A 21,267-nucleotide genomic window follows, 5' to 3' on the forward strand; every position below is an offset into this window, starting at 1 on the left:
TCACGGATGCGGTCCGAGACATGTCGTTTGGTTTCCCCAATGTAACTGCTACCACAGAGGCAACTTAGTTTGTAGACACCAGGGTACTGTATGTCTGGAACCACATCTTTTACAGACGGTACCAGATCACGGATTTTATGTACTGTATTGAATCGGACCTGGATCTTGTGTTTAATCAGGATTTTGGAGATCTTTTTTGTGACCCCAGCAATGTAGGGTAAGGTGATGGTCTTGAAAGGCTCCTCAACAGGATCCTTCTTGATGGTTGGAGTGATGGCTTTGCGGATTGTGTAGTCGGAGTAACCATTAGCCTTAAGAGCTTGGCGTACGTGTTTGAGTTCACTGGAAATGTGTTCATGGTCGGAGATGCATTGGGCTCTATGATATAGAGTCTTGATGAGAGAATTCTTCTGGGATGGATGGTGGTGGGAATCCGGTTTTAGATAAGCATCCGTATGGGTGGTTTTCCTGTAGACAGAGTGGCTCATTGAACCATCAGGTCTCCTTTTGATTAGGACATCCAAAAAGGGTAGCTTGCCATCATTTTCGACTTCCATGGTGAATCTGATGGCTGGGTGTATGGAATTGATGTGGTCGAGAAATTGGTCTAGAGCAGGCCGGCCATGTGGCCAGATGACAAAAGTGTCGTCTACGTACCTCTTCCATAAGGTCGGACGTAGAGTGGCAGTCTGGATGGCGTCCATCTCAAATTTCTCCATGAAGATGTTGGCTACGACTGGAGATAGGGGGGAGCCCATTGGGGTGCCCTCAATTTGCTTGTAGAAAGTTTCATTCCAAGTGAAGTATGTATTGGTTAAGCAGTGACAAAATAGAATACAACAACAAAATTCAAGAACTACTCAACGATGGCAGCTATACAAAAATAAAAAGAGACCCCACCAACAGCCTCGTCACTAAAACCAACAAAATCATTTCTGATTCAACCGCATTATTTGATCAGACCAAACAGTTCTCGTTGAAACCTTCTGCAGCCAGGCCACCAAGATTATACGGCTTGCCAAAGATACATAAAGAAGATACACCTCTTCGTCCCATTGTTTCTACTATCAACTCCCCCACCTATAAATTGGCTCGTTTTTTGTCTGAAATTCTACGGCCTTTCACTGGAAAAACCACCTCTGCAGTACTAAACTCTACTGACCTGGTATCGACAATCAAGGGGATTGCCCTGTCCCCAGACGACCTGCTTGTCAGTTTTGATGTGGTTTCCTTATTCACCAAGGTTCCTGTACCTGACACCATCGCAATCATTGAAGACTTGGTTCATCAAGGACTGAATGCTGGGGTACCCCCCCTGGTGAGACACTGCTTAACCAATACATACTTCACTTAGAATGAAACTTTCTACAAGCAAATTGAGGGCACCCCAATGGGCTCCCCCCTATCTCCGGTTGTAGCCAACATCTTCATGGAGAAATTTGAGACGGACGCCATCCAGACTGCCACTCTACGTCCGACCTTATGGAAGAGGTACGTAGACGACACTTTTGTCATCTGGCCACATGGCCGGCCTGCTCTAGACCAATTTCTCGACCACATCAATTCCATACACCCAGCCATCAGATTCACCATGGAAGTCGAAAATGATGGCAAGCTACCCTTTTTGGATGTCCTAATCAAAAGGAGACCTGATGGTTCAATGAGCCACTCTGTCTACAGGAAAACCACCCATACGGATGCTTATCTAAAACCGGATTCCCACCACCATCCATCCCAGAAGAATTCTCTCATCAAGACTCTATATCATAGAGCCCAATGCATCTCCGACCATGAACACATTTCCAGTGAACTCAAACACGTACGCCAAGCTCTTAAGGCTAATGGTTACTCCGACTACACAATCCGCAAAGCCATCACTCCAACCATCAAGAAGGATCCTGTTGAGGAGCCTTTCAAGACCATCACCTTACCCTACATTGCTGGGGTCACAAAAAAGATCTCCAAAATCCTGATTAAACACAAGATCCAGGTCCCATTCAATACAGTACATAAAATCCGTGATCTGGTACCGTCTGTAAAAGATGTGGTTCCAGACATACAGTACCCTGGTGTCTACAAACTAAGTTGCCTCTGTGGTAGCAGTTACATTGAGGAAACCAAACGACATGTCTCGGACCGCATCCGTGAACATAAAGCTGACCTGAAACACGGTAGGACAAAAACCTCAGCCGTGGCAGATCACTGTTACAACTCAGTGGGCTCACATGACATTGACTTCTCCAAGACAGAGGTTCTCTGCAAGCCATCTGGCTATCATGAGAGATTCATGATAGCCAGATTCATGAGGCGATCCACATATACAAACACAGAGACGATTTTAACCGAGAAGATGGATTCTGGCTTAGCAATCATTGGAAGGACGTAATAAACCATTTCGATACACATTAGGGTGGGTAGAATAATACATAGTGTTATGTTGAAATGTATAAGGTATAGATAGGGTGGTTTATAGTAATACAGTATATAATTTAATGTTGGGTTTATCTATGGCAGTATATAGTACGGTATATGCTCGTGTGATGTAAGAGAATAAAGTTTAGATGGAAGCACATTATATAATTTTTACGACGTAGAATTGTAATGTATTACTTGCTGTTAGTAACTCAGCTTATTGTAGAGTATAGTAGGTATACTGATGGTGCTATGCAGTTTATACTTTAGTTTTTTATGTAGTTTATACTTTAGTTTTCTACGTGGTTGTTTAGTAACTGCAGCTACATATCAATAACATTCCTTTCCTTTGTTAATGCTACTCCCTGCACCCCCCCTTGGTGCTGTTGATCCTGCATAATGCATGGGCATAATATGCCTTTGAAACCCCCCCCGCCCACCTCCTACGCATTTCCCATGAATATGCTAAATTCCTCTTCATATGCACATTCTTTTTTGTTAAGGCGCTCTTCCACCTCCAACCCAGTTTATATATAAGCTCCTAGCTTGGTAGTGTCTCATTCTTCACCTGAAGACGGCTGCTTGCGTTGTAGCCGAAACGTCGTGAGAATTATTTCATTTTATTATGTTTTATTTTTATTATTTTATTACTTCCCTTCTACGTGACTTTACCGAAAGAACCAAGAAGATAGTTACTCATTCTTAGGTTTTTTCGGTAAAGTCACGTAGGTAAAACATCAAAATTAATAAAAATAAAATAAAACTAAAATCACGACGTTTCGGAGGCAACACAATTCTCCGTCATGAGGTGGGACCGTCACAGCCGGATTAGCTGCATCAAGTGAGGCTCACTTTCTAATTCTAGATTTGAAGCTTTCGTGACTGCAAGGATTCATATTCTTAGGTTTTTTCGGTAAAGTCACGTAGGTAAAACATCAAAATTAATAAAAAATAAAATAAAACTAAAATCACGACGTTTCGGAGGCAACACAAGTCTCCGTCATCAGGTGGGACCGTCACAGCCGGATTAGCTGCATCAAGTGAGCCTCACTTATGAATCCTTGCAGTCACGAAAGCTTCAAATCTAGAATTAGTTACTCGTTTAGCACACTGGTGTGTTGGAGAATAAACCCACAACATTTACTTAACCATTTGGGTACCGTGACTTTTTGCCAGTAATTACAACCAGCCTCATCAGGCGACTGCCAGAGTTGTGGAGAAATCCTCCTGTTTCAGTCTGACATAGAGGGAGTAAATGTGATGTCATCACCTGTGAGCCAATCACGTGCGAGGACCGGGGGGGGGGTAAATGTATTCAGAGAAATTACAATGGATATCTATTATTGGTTGGGTTATTTACAGTTAATCAACATACATAATATAATGTATGTGCATCACACATGCATATTATGCATGCATATTATGCATGCGCAATATGTATGTACATTATGTATGTACATCATGTCGTTTTTTGGTGAAAAAAAATAGCAATACCTGTCATATACAAAATCACAATAGTTGTGCAAAGTACAGGAAAGGAAAACAAATCACCCAAAAAACATAAAATAAAATAAAATATCCCCACATCCCCATCCTACCAGGCAAAGCCCACTGAGGCATTAACTTATTTTTCAGGAGCAACCTGGCATCACACATGACAGCTCATTAAAGTGGCTTAGCACGTAAAAATTTAGAGCACCAAAAATAATCTAAATAACTTGAATGAACATTTCTGGCGCACTAACCATTTACAGCACTGTGGCAGCTCCCCTTTGTTTTCCAGACGAATATGCACACAAGCACACACCACACGGCTAACGAGCTTAACATAACATCGATTGAGTTGTGCAAGGAAGCAGCACATGGGGTGAGGGTAGCGGGCTTTACTTGTTTACACGGTGTCACTAAATAGATGGTGTCTGCAAAACCAAAAGAAAGCCCTTCCCGGCTTTTACTGCATCGGGCAGATGTTCTAGCCGTCAATTCACCAGGGAGAGTAATCCAATCTTGGTGGACTGGTAGGAAGAGACAACAAGAAGGACTTTTGGTCATGTCGTCACTCGGCCGAAGGAGATTCTTCTGCATATAAAATTTAAATAAAAAAAAAACTACTGTATTTATTTTACCAGGTAGGGCCATTGAGTTATGTAGCTCTTTCATCATGGGACCTCCTTTGCCAGTACCAAAATATGAGAATAGGTTTTCCCCTTTTTTCTGGCAAGAAAACAGGTGTTAAGATATTAAAACACCAAACTGAAACCTTTTACAAGGAATCATGTCTGCATTAACCACAATACTTGTGGTCAGAATGCAAACAAAAAACATTCCGAAAAAATATGCATTGTCTTTGAAACTGATTGGTCCACACCAGAGACAGTTACAAAGACAATGCATATATTATCGGAGTATGTTTTTTGTTTGCATTCTGACCACAAGTATTGTTGTTAATGCAGACATGATTGCTTGTAAAAGGTTTCAGTTTGGTGTTTTAACATCTTAACACCTGTTTTGTTGCCAGAAAAAAGGGGAAACCCTATTATCTTATGTAGCTCTTCTTCAGATGCAACTTGGCCAGAAATAATAGATCATCCAAGTGGCTTACGACGTGGAAATTTATAACAGCCAAATACTCTAAAGGGCGCGTTTCTAAATGTGGAGGGAAAAACCAGAGGACCCAGAGAAAAATCCACGCAACCACGGGAAGACAAAAACATGCAAACTCCAAATATACAGTTGTCCGGGTTGGAATCAAACCCATGACCTCCTGATTACCAGGCAAGGTAGTTAACATTCCCTATCCATCTTGGCGTCCATGACGGTGATGATGAAAGCCCAGATGTCGCAGACGCAGAGTCAGGTCTCAACTGAAAATATATTTTGGTGTCGTGTGCATAGCAGTGGTAGCACAAACCCAGAAATGGAAGCAGAGCTCCAAGTGGGGCTGTGTACACACACTGACCAAAAATGGGTCCACGCAGCAATGCTTGAGGAACCTCAAATTACCCTGGGCTGGCAGAAGACCTGAAGCTGCCCGAGGTGACGTGCTGCCCACGGTTGTTAAGGTAAGACTGAAACCACTGCAAGTGTCGCCGGTCTGCCCTGTCCCCCTCTCCTCCCGACGTGAATCCTTGCGAGAGGGACAGATTGGCTAAATAGAAAATAAAAACAATAAAGTTCGGTAGACGATAAGTCGGTAACTCTGTGTTGTGTTCTGCCCTCCGGAGAAGTGGGCGACTCCATAACAGCCGAGCACTGGGCGGGGAGTTGGGGGGGTGTGATGCGGCAAAACTTTAATTCAAAGCGCTCTTCTGAAGGGCAGTGGCGTATCTGCGATAGTGATTATAAACACAATCCACGTCACAACACCGCAGCTCAATTCCTCTGTTCCATGGGATTGAGCGCCAGCGTAAATATTCTAGACCCAAATATTATAAGTATTTTATATACTGAAACAACTTTAAAATCAAAGTCTTATTTGTATATATCTTCATTACCACCAATAACTCAATCTACAGTCAATTAGCATAACCAAGTTCCTGTCAGTCGATTGACATTCAAGTAATATCAATTTAACAGTTCTATATTATTGGAGCCTATGTAATATGCAGCTCACGAGTAAGGAGTCAGCCCAAATATAAATTGGGGGCGTGCCTCATACTCTACTGTGCACGTGGGGGTTCTGGGTCCAATCCCTGATCACCATTGCATTCGCTTAAATAATATTAATACAAACGCACCTAGCTACCTATAGCTATTAGCAAAGCGCACAATTTATGTGTGTGATTAATCACCGGTGAGCTCACACCACCCTTTAGATGTTCTAGCCACTCCAGAAGAACGGCATGATCAATCAGATAAAATGCAGCACGAATATATCGAGGACTGGAGTGCTTGTTAAAACCCATGAACTGCAAAGTTCAAAGGGTCATTGAATACCCGAAGCAAAGCGGTCTCCAGACCTCTGCTGTGACCTAACTCTTCAAGGCTAGAGATATTGCTGGAGCTGCTTAGCCACAGCATGTTCCAGAGACCTGGAACAGAAAATTAAGATTAAAGTTAGGATACCAGCTACCAAAGGACTCTGGATCAAGGACCAGCCTCTCAAGAAGGGGAGTTATAGCTGCTACCTTAAAGGTGGAAAGAACAATACCTATTCTGAGTTACCTGTTCAACACGTAGCAGGCTGTCACAACCAATATTATCCATAAGAGGTTTCTTTGGTTAGATCGCATGAATATAAATTTCTCGTTAAACCTGCCGCCAATTAGTAAGGTTTGTCACGTAAATAAAACATGCAAATTCATTACTAGTTCAGCATACCGGTGTGTTGTCAAACGGTAAATATTGTGGGTTTACTCTTCAACACGCTGGTGTGCTGAACACGTAACGAATTGGCATGTTTTGTTTCCGTGCCAAATCTTACTAATTGGCTGTCGGGTGGTGGTGGGTTTAACGACATGCTGATATTTACACGATCTAACCCAAAAAACCTCTTATGGATCTCAGTGACCTGTTGAACAGATCCAACACAATTGGATCCTGAGGAACAAAATTCCCTTGGAGGAATAAACGGTGTATACTATAACATGGGAGTTGCGTTCCTGAAGAACACCATGGTTTGAAAAAATGGCGTTGTAACAACCATTGACTCAATGGGAATTAAGGGGTCAGAGGGGAGTAGGTTTGTAAAACTTCAACATGACTGACATTTTGCACAATAATTCGTTATAATGTAGATTTTTACATTTAAATGTTTACACTCTACGTCCGTCCTTGTGGAAGAGGTTCGTCATCTGGCCACATGGCCGATCAGCTCTAAAACAATTCCTCAACCACATGAATTCCATAGACCCAGCCATCAAATTCACCATGGAGGCAGAAAAGGATGGCAAGTTACCATTCTTGGATGTTTTAATCGAAAAGAGACCAGATGGCTCAATGGGACAATCTGTCTACAGGAAAGTCACCTATATGAATGCCTACCTAAAACCTGACTCCCTCCACCATCCATTCCAGAAGAATTCCCTCATCAAAACTCGACACCATAGAGCTCGATGTATTTCTGACCATCATCACCTAGCCAGTGAACTGGAACACATACACCAAGCTCTCAAGATGAATGGATATTCAGACTACACCATCCGTAAAAATATCACCCCATCCAGTGGGAAAGAGCCATCTGAGGACTCAATCAAAACCATCACCTTGCCATACATAGCAGGGGTCACCAAAAAGATTTCCAAAATCATGAATAAACACAAGATCCAGGTTCGATTTAACACAGTACATAAAATTCGTGATCTGATCCCATCTGTGAAGGATGTGATCCCTGACATGCAATACCCCGGCGTCTACAAACTAAGCTCTGTCTGTGGCAGTAGTTACATTGGGGAAACTTAGCGACATGTCTCAGACCGTGTTCGTGAAAATAGGGACGATCTAAAACACGGTAGGACCAATACCTCGGCCGTGGCTGATCATTGTTTTAATGCGGTGGGCTCACACGAAATGTATTTCTCGAAGACGAAGGTACTTTGCAAACCCACTGGCTATCAACAAAGATTCGTTCATGAAGCCATCCAAATATATAGACAGACACAATTTCAACCGAGAAGATTGGTACAAACTGAGCAATAATTGGAAGGACATTATTAACCAGTTTAAGTCATAACTGGCTGTGATATTCCCATCCTACCACTTTCCGTTGTTAGTTGTTATTTTCGGCTATCCGATTTTTTACATTAACAGATTACATTACTCACTAACACAGCTACATTTCGATTTATTTTATTTTTATTATTTTATTACTTCCCTTCTACGTGACTTTACCGAAAGAACCAAGAAGATAACACAGCTACCTCGCACGCCATCCTCGAGGCTGCTGCTGATTCACGATCCTCCATTAACATGCTAATATTTCACATTAACATAGCCACCGTGGCACGCTCGCCGTGGAGGATGCTTGGCGATCTTCCATTAACATGCTAATCTCTCACATTAACATAGCGACCTTGGCACACTCGCCGTGAAGGATGCTCGGCGATCTTGCATTGACATGCTAATATTTTGCCTGGCAGCCCTTTGATTGGTGGAAAGCCCACCACCACCGCGGTCGCTGCCCACCACTTGCATTGGCATTGGCTGCTGACATTTGGGCTATGCCCATTTCAAACCTTTATAAGCAGTTATCTTTAGAAGCTAACCCGCCTTTTGCTGATGACGACCGCTTGTGTTGCGATCGAAACGCCGTAGTTTTTTGTTATTTTTTTTTTTACTTATCTACGTGATATGAATTACTGCAGCCATGAAGTTGTATGCAAAGCGAGACAAATTGTATTTGTTAAAGCACAGTATGTGATAACATGTGAGATGCGTATGCAGGCTGAACAAAGACTGAGGTTGCGCGTGGGTAGCATCTAGAAGTATCCAGCAGCATCCCAATGCCTTGTGTGGTGGTGCTACGCTAAGGCAGTCGTACGACCACTTATTCCTATTCGCGCTGTGACATAGTTCCGTTCACTTGATCGCGTTATATCCAGTTCGCATCCACATTATAAAAAAATGTGGACCCAAATACATTAATCGCGTTAAAATAATTCGAGTTTTAAAAACACGCAGTGTCCCCTGGTTAACGTTTTTAATCCGTTCCACGAAAACTACTGTCAAACGAATAACTGTTAAACGAATTCACTTATGAGTAAAAAAATAAGTTAAAATAAGTATAACCCGTAAAAACAAAGTTTTTCACTATAAATCCTTTATATGCGTGGCAGCTAGAGTCCTCTCGTCCTCTGGCTTGAGATGGCTGCCACCTATGGGTCAGATGATTGCATTGCACCATTAAGCAATTGGTAATTAAATATAATATTTTTGTCCTAAAAAGTGTAAAATTTTGGAAAAAAATTTTCACGAACATTAATTGTCTCGCACAACGAGTCTGTGTGGAAAATGTCAGCTCGATTGGATCACGGGAAGTGGGTTAAAAAACGACCGAAAGATTTGCACGGTCCTAAGCAAGCAAGCGAACTTAATATAAAGGATTTAAAAAGAGCAGTTTCTGCTGCCAAAACAGAAAACGTGATGTAAACAAAGCCAGTCAAGGTTGAAATACTCATAAATAGGCGTCGCTGATTGGCTGAGGCTCGCTCAGCCCACTTACGAGTGGTCGGATTGGCTGAAATTGGCGCCTGCGTGCATAACATAAACATACCGTTAATCAACATTTTAACGTCAGTCGAAACCATGGGGTCCCTATGGGAAGCAAAACGTGAACCGAAAAACCATTCACTGTTAACCGAGGGACTAGTGTATTGAGCTCGGAAGTAGCGAGATAATGAGTGGGGGGTTAGGGGCCGTCCATAAATTACGTCACGCACCTAGGGGGGGGGGGGGGTCAGACATTTGTGACGCCGTGTGGCGATTGGGGGGGGGGGGGTCAAAAATTGTCCAAAATCGCGTGACATCATTTATGGACGGCCCCTTAGGTGAGCTAATGAGTGGGTGAGTGTGTGAGCAGGTGGATGAGTGAGCTAATGAGTGGGTGTGTGAGTGAGAGTGGGTGTGTGAGTGAGAGTGGGTGAATGAGTGGGGGAGTGAGTAAGCTTGAGGCAGTGAGTGACAGGCTGATGAGTGCTGTGTGGTGGAGGAACTATTTGTGTCTACGCTTACTATAGTAGGGTGGCTCATTCCGACCGAATCGCCTAACGTTTTTTTGTGAACTTAGTTCACAGGGGCCCAACATCACATCAAGTGAACAGCAACAAACAGCACTATCAACGTATTCCATAGATAAGAGATATAACGATGGGAGGAAACTCCAACGTTGAGTTATTGCGAGGGAAGAAGCAGAAAGAGAAGTGAGGTGACCTCTAGTGTGGTGGTTCAACAGTTAAGTGAATGGATGAGTGGGTGAGTGAATGGGCGAGTAGTTGAGTAAATGCACGAGTGGGTGAGTGAGAGTGTGTGGGTGGATGAATCTGTGTGTGTGAGTAATTGGATGAGTGAGTGGGTGATTGAGTGGGTGAGTGAATACGTGAGTGGGTATGTGAGTGATTGGATGACTGAGTGATTAAGTTAATCTGTGAATGGGTGGGTGAGTGAATGTGTGAGTGAATAGGTGAGTGATTGGATGACTGAGTAGGTGATTAAGTGAGTGGGTGAGTGAGTGAATGTGTGAGTCGGTGAGTGGATGTGTGGGTGGGTGAGTGAATGAGCGATTGTGTGAGTGGGTATTGAGTGGGTTGTTGAGTGAATGGGTGAGTGCGTGAATGAATGGATGAGTGGATGAGTGAATGCGTGAGTGAGTGGGTGAGTGACACCTGTGTGACATTCGAGCCCAGGGGTACAGGCGCATTAAAAACAAGTGGAAACTCCATTACCCCCCGTCATTAAAATACAGGCTCCCGGGAATAATTACAATTCCAGGGGAGAGTGGAATGTTGATTCCTGCTTGTGCATGTGTAAGGTGTGAGAAATAAACACTAGATTTTGGGCTTGTCCCAGCAGTTGTTGTGCATTGCCAGTAACTGCACAACAAACACAGATCCCCCGTGTAGCCTTAACACTGTTGGGGTAAGTGCTGTCAGCGAGCACCTATGAAGGCCGGAGGGCACACGAGGGGGTGGGTGGCCAGCACCATGCCCGGCCGCCTTTGTCTCGCCGGTAGCGATGTTTACACACTACACCAGGTACTCATTTGAGGCTGAGTCGACCTAGGGGAGGCTCAGTACCGGTTCAGAAAATCGCTACTGGTGTTGGCCGTGGGCGGGAATCAAAATCGGATCCCCTGGGTTCATAGCGCAGCGTGCTAACCACGACACCACCGCTCGCCATATAACTGTACAACGCACGCAGTCATGTCTCAATAAACGCGGCGTGTTCACCGTTTTAACTGTGCAACGCAGGGGGAACTGCTACGGCGGTTGTAACGCTGAGTGAACGACTTTTGCAATCCATGAGGGCGCCGCTTCGATTCCATCTCCAGGAGACGGCGAGCTGAGACCATGGGAGGCAGAGGGAGTTTCTAAAATCCAAGACCTCCACATGGACATCTGTCCACCCAGCAGCAGGGTAAATTGGTTCACCACACTCCGTCTGTTGATCAGTAGGCAGGTCGAGTGTGGTGAGGTAAAGTGTGGGTACACCCAAGGGCACAACAACCTATTACAACGAGCGCACGTAAAATAAGCCTGCAATTCACTTCCTTCAAATGGACATATTGGCGGTACATCAGTTCAGCATGACACATAGGTCATCAGGATGGGTGTTGCTCTACAGCAACAGACTGTGCAGCTTCGTGTTCATCTGCTCATATAAACATTCGTCTTCCGACTGCTTCGACATCACGAGAGAACTGATCTTGACGCACCATCCAGAAATATTTCCTGACCAGGGAGTCGCGAATTGCAGTAAAAGAAAAAAGTTATTGCGAATTTTTTTCCCATATACCGAGCATCACTGGTGTACCGCCAATACAGTAGTCCCTCGGTTAACGTTTATAATCCGTTCCATGAAAACTACTGTTAACCGAAATAAGTGATAATCAAAGAGAGAGCTCTTTCCCACTGCCAAAACAGAAAATGTACTATAGACAAAGGTCATAAATAGGCATTGCGGATTGGCTGAGGGCATGGCTCAGCCCCACTTACGAGCGCTCGGATTGGCCGAAATTAGCAACCGCGTGCAAAACGTCAACATATCAGTGAGTCAATACCGTAATGTTAGTCGAAACAATGGGGTCCCCTATTGGGGGCGAAACGTTAACCAAAAAACTTTTAACTGGTGTAACTTTGAACCGAAGGACCACTCTACCTTCATATACCCGTCTTTCCGCATACATATAGCTCGACACTTGCTGCATGTGTGCATTGTCTGGTCCCCCAACCTTTGACATTACTACCCTGCTGCATTGGGAAATCTCGGTACAAACTACGACAGCAACACAGCAGGGTGGCGCTAGCTTTTAAATAATCCACTTCGAGGCGGGGGGAACATTCGAGGGGATTGTGAGACGTGGAATGCTCGGTAACAAATTAGAACGGGCGTCACTGGGACACCAATAACGGAGCGGGATTACAGAAATAAACTAACGCACAGACGGGGCGAGCGCGACACTCGCACCGATTACACGTGGATTCTTTTGAAGACGGTTGCTGAGCACAGGCTCAAAGTGGCCAGCAACAATCTAGATTTGAAGTTTTCGTGACTGCAGGGATCCATACTCTTTGGTTCTTTCGGTAAAGTCACGTAGGTATAAAATAAAATAAACTAAATCACGACGTTTCGGGCGCACCTGATGATGGACGCTTGTGTTGCGCCCGAAACGTGTCATTTAATTTATTTATTTTATACCTACGTGACTTTACCTAAAAGAACCAAAGAGTATGGCCAGCAACAATCAGCAGTGTCAACGTTGTAATAGATCAAGGGGTTGAATGCGTTTCTTGAATTGAGCAAGGATGCATTTTTTAGGTTTGTTAGAGCTTCGGAAAAGAGAGATGGGAAGATACATTCCTAAGGGCAGTGAGGTGAAGCTGCAGGTGTAGTGAGTTGAGTGGGTGGATACGTGTGTCAGTGAGTGTGGTAGGAACTGGTTGCTTCACCCCGGCTATGACAGCGTTAACAGCAGGATTCCAAATCCACCGGAATCTTTGCTGTGTACAGCAGCAGTAATAATCGTTCGGAGTTAAAGAGGCTTTGGCACAGAATATAAAACCAGATTCAGTGTGTTGCAGGAGGGATGATGCCGTTAAGCCAGTTACCCGGCTATTTTGCAAGGGAGACCCATGGTGCGTCAGCAGAGCAACCACCAAACAAAGACAAAACATCAATATTACAGAGACTGAGTGCAGGCTCCTGAAGGAATATTGCACAACCAACAGATTAGCTATTTGATAGTCGTGAACAAAACACACGCCAAGTCAGAGTGCAAATATAATTCTAAAACTTTAGATACAGGTGCACGTAAGCTCTATATTTTAGTGTAACAAAAAAAGACTAAGATAAAAAAAATGAACAGATAAACAAGTTTACGTAAAAAATATTCCAACAATTAACCATAAATAGAAAAAAAATCATTGTTACAAATGAACAAATATTTAGTCGTGCTCCTGCTGGTGTTTGTTACTAAACACTATGATTTTTTGCTAACTGACATGCGCATGAACGCAAGACGCACAATAACTTAATTGTGAGTATTGTACCTTTAAATATTGTTTTTAATGCTGTGACTGTGAGACTGTCTTCCTCTAAACCCAATACACGGTGCAACTAAAATAATATACAGTTATAGCCTACATATTATTGTATACGGGGTTAAATACATCCGTAGTAGCTATTTCAGTACAAGTGAGTCGGGAGAAAAGGGGGGTCCACAGTCGTATCTTGCATAGCCCCCCTCCCCGTTGTAGTAAGTAGTTGAAATATGTAGTTGAAATAGAAAAATTAAATAGGTAGTTGAACTAGGTAGTTGAGCCCTTGAACATGGCACACTGTGGTGGCTGGGGTGTCTGCGTTTATTAAAAATTGTATTCGATTCACCCACCCACCTGCACGCTTGTACCCATGATCGCTGTTCGAGAGAGCGCAAGCGAGCATGTACGCTGCAAGAATAGCCACGTGCGCGTGTATGCATGCACTGGGCTGCGTTTAAAACACAGACGTGGCGACGCTCCCAGTTTCTATGTTAAAATAAACCACAATTGATGGACGTGACGGGAGCCTCTGTCCATCGTCGCGTTCTCACATTATGCAACCGTGTCCCTGTGCTTGCCTGCGTCACGGCTAAGAGGAGAGGAGAGATAAGCATGAGCGTATACGAAATGAGTATTTTGAGGTAGGAGCACCTGTCTGTATCGCTGTGTAGGTCGGAGATCTGGACAACAAATGGATGTACTGGTGGTACACCGGTGTAGCATAACACACATTGGTCCTCATAAACCAGTTCTAAAAATCTAAATTTGAACTGACATTCATCTTCTGAACACTTCGACATGAAGCTGAAATGTTCACGCCAGCTCGGACATGCGCCGAGTATGTGAAGGCCAATAGGAGCGGGTGCCCCGGTGGCTAGGAGATGTGAACTACCTCGCCTGGTATACAGGAGGCCATGGGTTCAATCCCGACTCTGTCAACTGCTATATATTTTGAGTTTGCGTGTCTCTTTCCCAGCAGTCGTGTGGATTTTTCTCCCAGTCCTCCACTTTTTCTCTCCACATTTCAAATCAATGTGTGTTTAGGAGTATTTGGCTGGTATAAATTTCCACATGATAAGTCATTGAGTTTGAGCTATCATTTGTGGACAGGTCGCTTCTGAAAAATAAACTATATAGCAACTCAGTGGGCCTTACCTGGTAAAATAAAATAAATTAGTAATAGTTTAGTTTAGTGGTCTCCACGAGTCCAGTGACCAAGGGAGAAAAGAAGACCAAAGGCCCCATGATTGGGAGACCGTTGAGCAAAGGTCACGTGTCTCCTGCGCAAAAGCTGTGCGGTCCGACGGAGGGTGCAAAGCATTGGCGTTGAGGATGTGAGAAGTTCCAACAACTTAGGCCACGGTGACTTCTCGACCTTTAGCAGGGCGGTGGTGGCTACGCACGTGGCCTGCGATCGAGCACTGTGTGGGGGGGGGGGGTGGCAGATCATCCCTCACACACCGAGTTGTGAAACTCCCCTTCCCGTGGGCATCGAGGAGGATCCCGTTTACCTTGGCTCACCAGATATTTCCTCCTGTGTAGGATCGAGTGTTGCTCCCTCGCACACAGACGTGGGGTTTTCTCTGGGTGCTGCTGGTTTCCTCCCATATGCTAAACACTCGTTATTTGGCCAATACCACCTTGATATATAAAGGAACGCAGAGATTGGGGGTGGGGGGTGGATTTTGTACCGGCTCGATCTGCAAGCGGGGTAACACTCAATCACGATACCGTTGGAAATGAGCCAACTTTCTGTGCTACCATACCCTGTTGAGCCAGGAGATGGCAGCCCCAATGCCCAACGGGTAGGGGATGGAGTTCCACGAGCGTGTGATCCTCCAACCCTGGGCTGCTACCTCCAGAACTGTGCTACTGGCCATGTAGCACAGTAGGGGCGCCATGGTGGTTAGGAGATGTTAACTACCTCGCCTGGCATGCAGGAGGTTGTGGGTTCGTTCCCGACCCCTGACGCCTGGAGCATATTTGGAATTTGGAATGTACTCCCTATGGTCGTGTGAATTTTTTTACCGGGTTCTCCGGTTTAACCCCTCCACATTTAGAAACAAAATTAGCATATAAATGTGCATGTGATAAGCCACTTCATTGAGCTATCATTTGTGATGGCCAGGTCGCTTCTACAAAAAAGAGATAACAACTCTGTGGGCCATACATAGTAAAATAAAAAAAATAGTTTAGTTAGTTATGGGCAGCACAGTTGAAGCAGCCAGATTGCAATCCCTGTTATCGTTCCAGTCGAGCACAGGAACGTTGCTTACGCACGTGAGGCATGTGACCTGGTAATTGGGAATGCCACCCATGCGCCGTGGGAAATGTTGCAATGCCGCAGGGACCAGCAAGTGGAAGTGTTCCAACGAGTGGCACGGCCATCCGATCACAAGGCTGTCTGTCCCCTTAATGGGTTCAAGGATTTAGTTGTTTGTTTGTTGTTGTTGGGTTTTGGGCTGAGCTTGGGGGAGCCAACACCTAGCCCTGTATTTACGTGCGTGTATGCATGTTGAACTTCTTTCGCATCACATGTAGTGATCCGTGCTAATCGGAGGTGCAGGGTAAGGACAACAAACTAAACACAAAAAGCTGTTTCATAGAAATGAGTTTCCAATCTAGATTTAAAAGTGCATAGCTCCAGCGGCTTCCTAATATAGGAAGGGGAGCGTTCCAGATAGCCGCAGAATGTTGGCACAGGAGAGAGCAAAAGGCGGTGCATCTCCTAGTCATCTAAGTCAGTCAACCAATGGCACATGGGTCTGTCTCATGAGCTGTCAGAGAGCCGTCGACACTTACCATGGCCTTATAGTGCACCTAGCCTGGTACAAGCACTGTGGTGCCGTCACAGCCACTTAGTGGCGAATGGCGGCTGTTGTTGTGTCTATGCGACTATTCTACGGATGTGTGTGTCTATTCAGGGCATCGGCCAGTCATCTCAGTCAGTCGACCCATGGCACCTGGGTCTGTCCCCCTACTGCTAGTGGGTGTTCAACACTTCACGTGCCCTTAATGTGCACATAGCCTGGCATAAGCACCGTGGTGACATCTCCGCCACTTATTGGTGAATGGTTGTTGTTGTGAAGATCTGGACATGTTCCCATCAGTGAACTCCTCCGGCAGGCAAGGCTGCGTTGGCTGGGTCATGTAGCCCGCATGCACAGCCACTGCATGCCCAAGCAGTTTCTGTTTGGCTAGATAGAGGGGGCAAAATGGGCATGACACGGGCTGCAGAAGAGATGGACTGATGTGGTGTGAGGTGATGTGGAGCTGAACGGACTTGCCAAAGATTGGTGTCAGGAATGGCCTCTATGGAGGAGGCTCGTGAAGGACGCTACTGGTCAGTTAGAGGCAGTCGCCCTCCAGCAAGAATGAAGGGTAGAGGAGCGACTTTCACAACAACGAGTGGAGCCCTGGGCAGGCTAAAACACAGCAAGATGGCACAGTAGGAGGCACAGGTGATGGTGCGTCAGTCCCCATCCCATGGCACCTCGGTCTGTCCCGTGACCTCCTACCAGCGGGTGTTCAACACTTCATGTGGCCTTAAAGTGCACATAGCCTGGCACAAGCGCCATTGTGACACATGCATAATGCACATGCATAATGTACGTTGCCTCAGTAATCCCCCCCCCCCCCCCCCCATAAATTGTACAAGAGCGCAGAAGGGTGGTCAACACATCTACGCCTCTAAAAAGGAACGAAATAGTAAGACTTCTCGACAAATCTGGCTGTCGCCTGATGAAGCTAGTTGTAATTACTGGCGAAACGTCATACTCGGTTTGTAAATGTTGTGGCTTGGCTCTCCAACCCATCGGTGTGCTGTATTAGTGACGAAATTGGCATGTTCTATTTACGTGACAACCCTTACTAGTTGGCTGTGTCGGGTGGTGGCGGGTTTCAACGACACATTTATATATTTACATGATCTAATCCAAAAAACCTCTATTACGGATGATATTGGTCGCGAATGCCTGCGTGTTAAATATGTAGAGTATGTTGAACTTCTTACGCACCGTAAGCAGCCAACCGTGCTAATCGATTAGAGATGAGAGAGAGAGTGGGAATGAGTAGCAGTGTGGAGACTGCGTGATGCACGACGTGAACCGTCGGGGCCCCTGAATCTCGCCTAAGTTCAGGAAATGTTTCCCGAAGAGTAGTCTTATACATTGGCACAAATGAACAGTTCCCCCATTTTGACTATTCGAGTCATGCGTGTTTAGCCAGTTAAGCCTCACCGTAGTCATTTCTCGTAGAAGGGGGTTCGATGCCGCAATGCGCATTTCCCCGAATCGAGTATTCGCAGCGTATATTTTTCAGTCGGCCAATACCAACGATATAGCGTGTTTTGTTAACTACGGGAGTGAAACCGGCGAACGCGGAGAAAACCCCACGCAGAACAAGGGGGGGGGGGGGGGTGGACATACTTATAAAGCACGTCAAAATGTGCAACATTGGTTCGTCTGTCAACAGCCAAACTATTGCCACCTGAGAATACTGAAAAACCCGATATCTTGTGATGCATTCTGCACGCGCTAAATCAAAATGATGCATGTGGTTGAGCAATCTCCGTCCCTCCTTAGGCTGGCGGAGTAGGATCGGTTTACTCCTGTAAAAGTGTTGACTTACTTCAGCGAGCCTTTCCTTGGTAAACAAGCGTTCATACAAAAAATAAAAATAATAAAAAGTGGCCATTGCTACTATTATTCTCATAGACCATTGGTTCTCAGCCAGTGGAACATGTACAGATAGGGGGGAGTGAGACATCTCTAGGGAGTAGCGAGACATCTCTCGGGGGTAGCGAAACACCTCTAGGCACTAGCAAGACATCATTAGGGGTAGCGAGCCATCGCTAGGTGGTAGCGAGACATCTCTAGGGGGTATCGAGGCATCTTTCGGGGGTAGCAAGACATCTCTATCTGGGGGGTAGCGAGATGTAGTTAGAATTTACACAATTATGATTGTGTTGTTGTGTCATGACAACTTTGTAGGGTTGTCCTATAGATAGACTCGCCACAATTTATACCAAAATAAAAATTACTTATCCCATCAGCCACACGGCCTTCAGGAAGTTCCTTTTTGCACCAGCATTGGTTTAATACAAGCAAATTCTGGGCCAGCTTTGACATTCAGTGTCTCATCAGCAGTCAGGCAACCATTTCTGGTGAACCGCCCGATGTTTTATTTTATACAGAAAAGGAACCCTCTCACTTATATATGGCTCCTAGTTTGACACGTAATGTAAGCAGCAGAAGTAATGCTCACCACCCAGCCTGAATTAGACGGCGTTTTCAGCGCATCCCGATGTGAGCATCCGTGTTCATTCGCTTCAGCTGACTTAGTCTGACCTACTAAGCTCCAGCCAAGGACATTAAACTCGAAGGATTCTAATGGTGCTTTTGGCTCCTAGCTTCGGTGATAAATGTCCCGACTTATTCACGAGAGGTCTGGCTCAATGATTTACGATCACCAACACTGGGCTCTGAGAATGCCTCATCTACACGATACATCACGGTCATTATTTGCGTGGTCCTGGAGAATGTAAGCAATGCAAAAGATGAGCAGATGACATGCCTCGTCCTTCGCATGAACCATCCCCTACACGTAGTGATAGAATTCCCATCCTAATCAGCCACAAAAGCCATTAGGGAAGTGCTTAATTTAAGTAGCATTGGTTCAATTCAAGCTTTGGACCGGTGTGAACAGTCAGTATCTCATTCGCAGATGCCAGGCTTTGCTGGAATCAATACTGGCAATAAAAATAATGTTAACACATCCCATCAGTCACACAATACTAATGATTTTTACGTTATGTATTCTATAGTTTTGCATCAAACTAAGAACCATATCGAACAGAGAGGGTCCGACAATAAACATCTATCAGTTCACCATTATTGGTTGAAGCAGACCTGGCTCTGCTGATGAGACACTGAATGTCGAAACTGGTCCAACATTCCCTTGAGTTTGAACAAATGCTGTTGAAAAAAAAATACTTTAATGTGTAAAAACATACCTTTCTTTTTTATTTAAAGGGAAAAAACGTAATACAGTCGTCCATCGGTGAACGTTTTAATCCGTTTCATGAAAACTACTGTTAGCCGAAATAACTGTAAATAGAACATAGGAATTGCATGTTAAAAGCATTAGTAATCCATTCCATGCTCAGCCCACTTACCAGCACTCAGACTGGCTGAAATTGGCGGCCCGCGTGTACAACGTCAACATACAGTTAGTCAACAATTTAATGTCAGTCAAAACCATGGGGTCCGTATGGGAGGCAAAACATTAACCGAAAAACCATTCACCCATGTCACTGTTAACCGAGGGACTACGATAATAATTGTACTTATTTATCTAAGAAAGCATACATTGAGTCATATGAGTGTTTATTATACAAATGCGAGGGGGCAACACTCTATCCCCGTACAGATGGAAACAGATGGCGATTAATAAAAATAAGAATAGGTTTTACCCTCTCTGACAATAAAACAGGTGTTAAGATGTTCAAACACCAAATAGCCTTGTCTTAGACCAGAGAATGCCAAAAGGCCAGAAAGAAGGCTGTCTGGTGTAGGTCAATCGGTTTCAAAGCCATTGCATATATTATCAGAACATGTTTGTTTGCATGTTTTACCAAAAGTATGTGTGGTTAATGCAAACTCAATTCATTGCAAAAGTTTTATATTCGGTGTTTTAATATCTTAACACCTGTTTTATTGCCAGAAAGGGTCAAACCTATTCATATTTTTTCATCATTTTTGATACGGGCACAAAAGGTACCATAGATACAGATGGAGAATACGTTCACTTTGCTGTTCTGCCTTCTGGCGAGTCAGGGTACGGGGCACCTCCTCAACGCCCACTGCATGGGAGTTTTTGCAACATATGTACGATCCGCCAACCCCTGATGCCTCCACCGTGCTGCACTACAGGCGAGGGTAGCCAAGGCCGTGCATGCGCCAACAGACATGGGAAGAATGAGGCGTATTATTATTCGTATTGTCTATATATTTCACGTCTAATGATGAACCTGCATGAGCAGCACACACGCCAGCCCAACCAGCAAATTCTGCAACCAGCGCATGGCCCTGACACAGACCTGCAGCCACGCAGTGCGATTGTTCCCAGTGTGAAGACTGTCAGGTTAAACCAAGTGGTGAGGTCGACTGATGATCATTCACTCACGAGTCTAACCTTGCGTATGGCAGCAGTACGTTCAGGAGCAAAATGCCAGTGTCTGGAGTGTGCTAGCCACAATGAGAGGGCTTCAGGAGAGAGTTTGTGTAGTTTTGCTTTTTCTCCCCCATTGAAAAAGCACAAATTACAGTGGTTGACTATATGGTCCATAGTTTGGGTTGAGTGGCCACAACCACACGACTGGAGCTTGTCTTTAATGTGTATATATATGTCTTTATGCATCTCCATTAGTCTCTATATGTGTCTATAGGTTTAAAATATGGTCCATAGTTTGGGTTGCATGGCCACACACTACTGTGGTATTTAATTTTCCATTCATGAAGGAGATGTGCGCATTAGCTTGTTGAATGGTCTAATGCAGTTGGCGGTTCCACCGGTGTCTTTGAGGAGGTATGTCAAAGCCAGGAACTCCGATTAGCACGGTTGGCTACGTATGGTATACACATCATGGAATGTCTGTGTTACT

General features: G+C 44.7%; 1 protein-coding gene across 3 annotated transcripts in view; it reads right to left on the reverse strand.

The window, feature by feature from the left end:
* The window catches only part of METTL23 (methyltransferase 23, arginine), a 95,139-nt gene that overhangs the window by 61,769 nt on the left and 12,103 nt on the right, over positions 1–21,267 (reverse strand). The window lies entirely within an intron of this gene.

Source organism: Lampetra planeri, chromosome 58 (genome assembly GCF_965212315.1).
Source record: "Lampetra planeri chromosome 58, kcLamPlan1.2.h2, whole genome shotgun sequence".
Classification (NCBI taxonomy): Eukaryota; Metazoa; Chordata; class Hyperoartia; order Petromyzontiformes; family Petromyzontidae; genus Lampetra; species Lampetra planeri.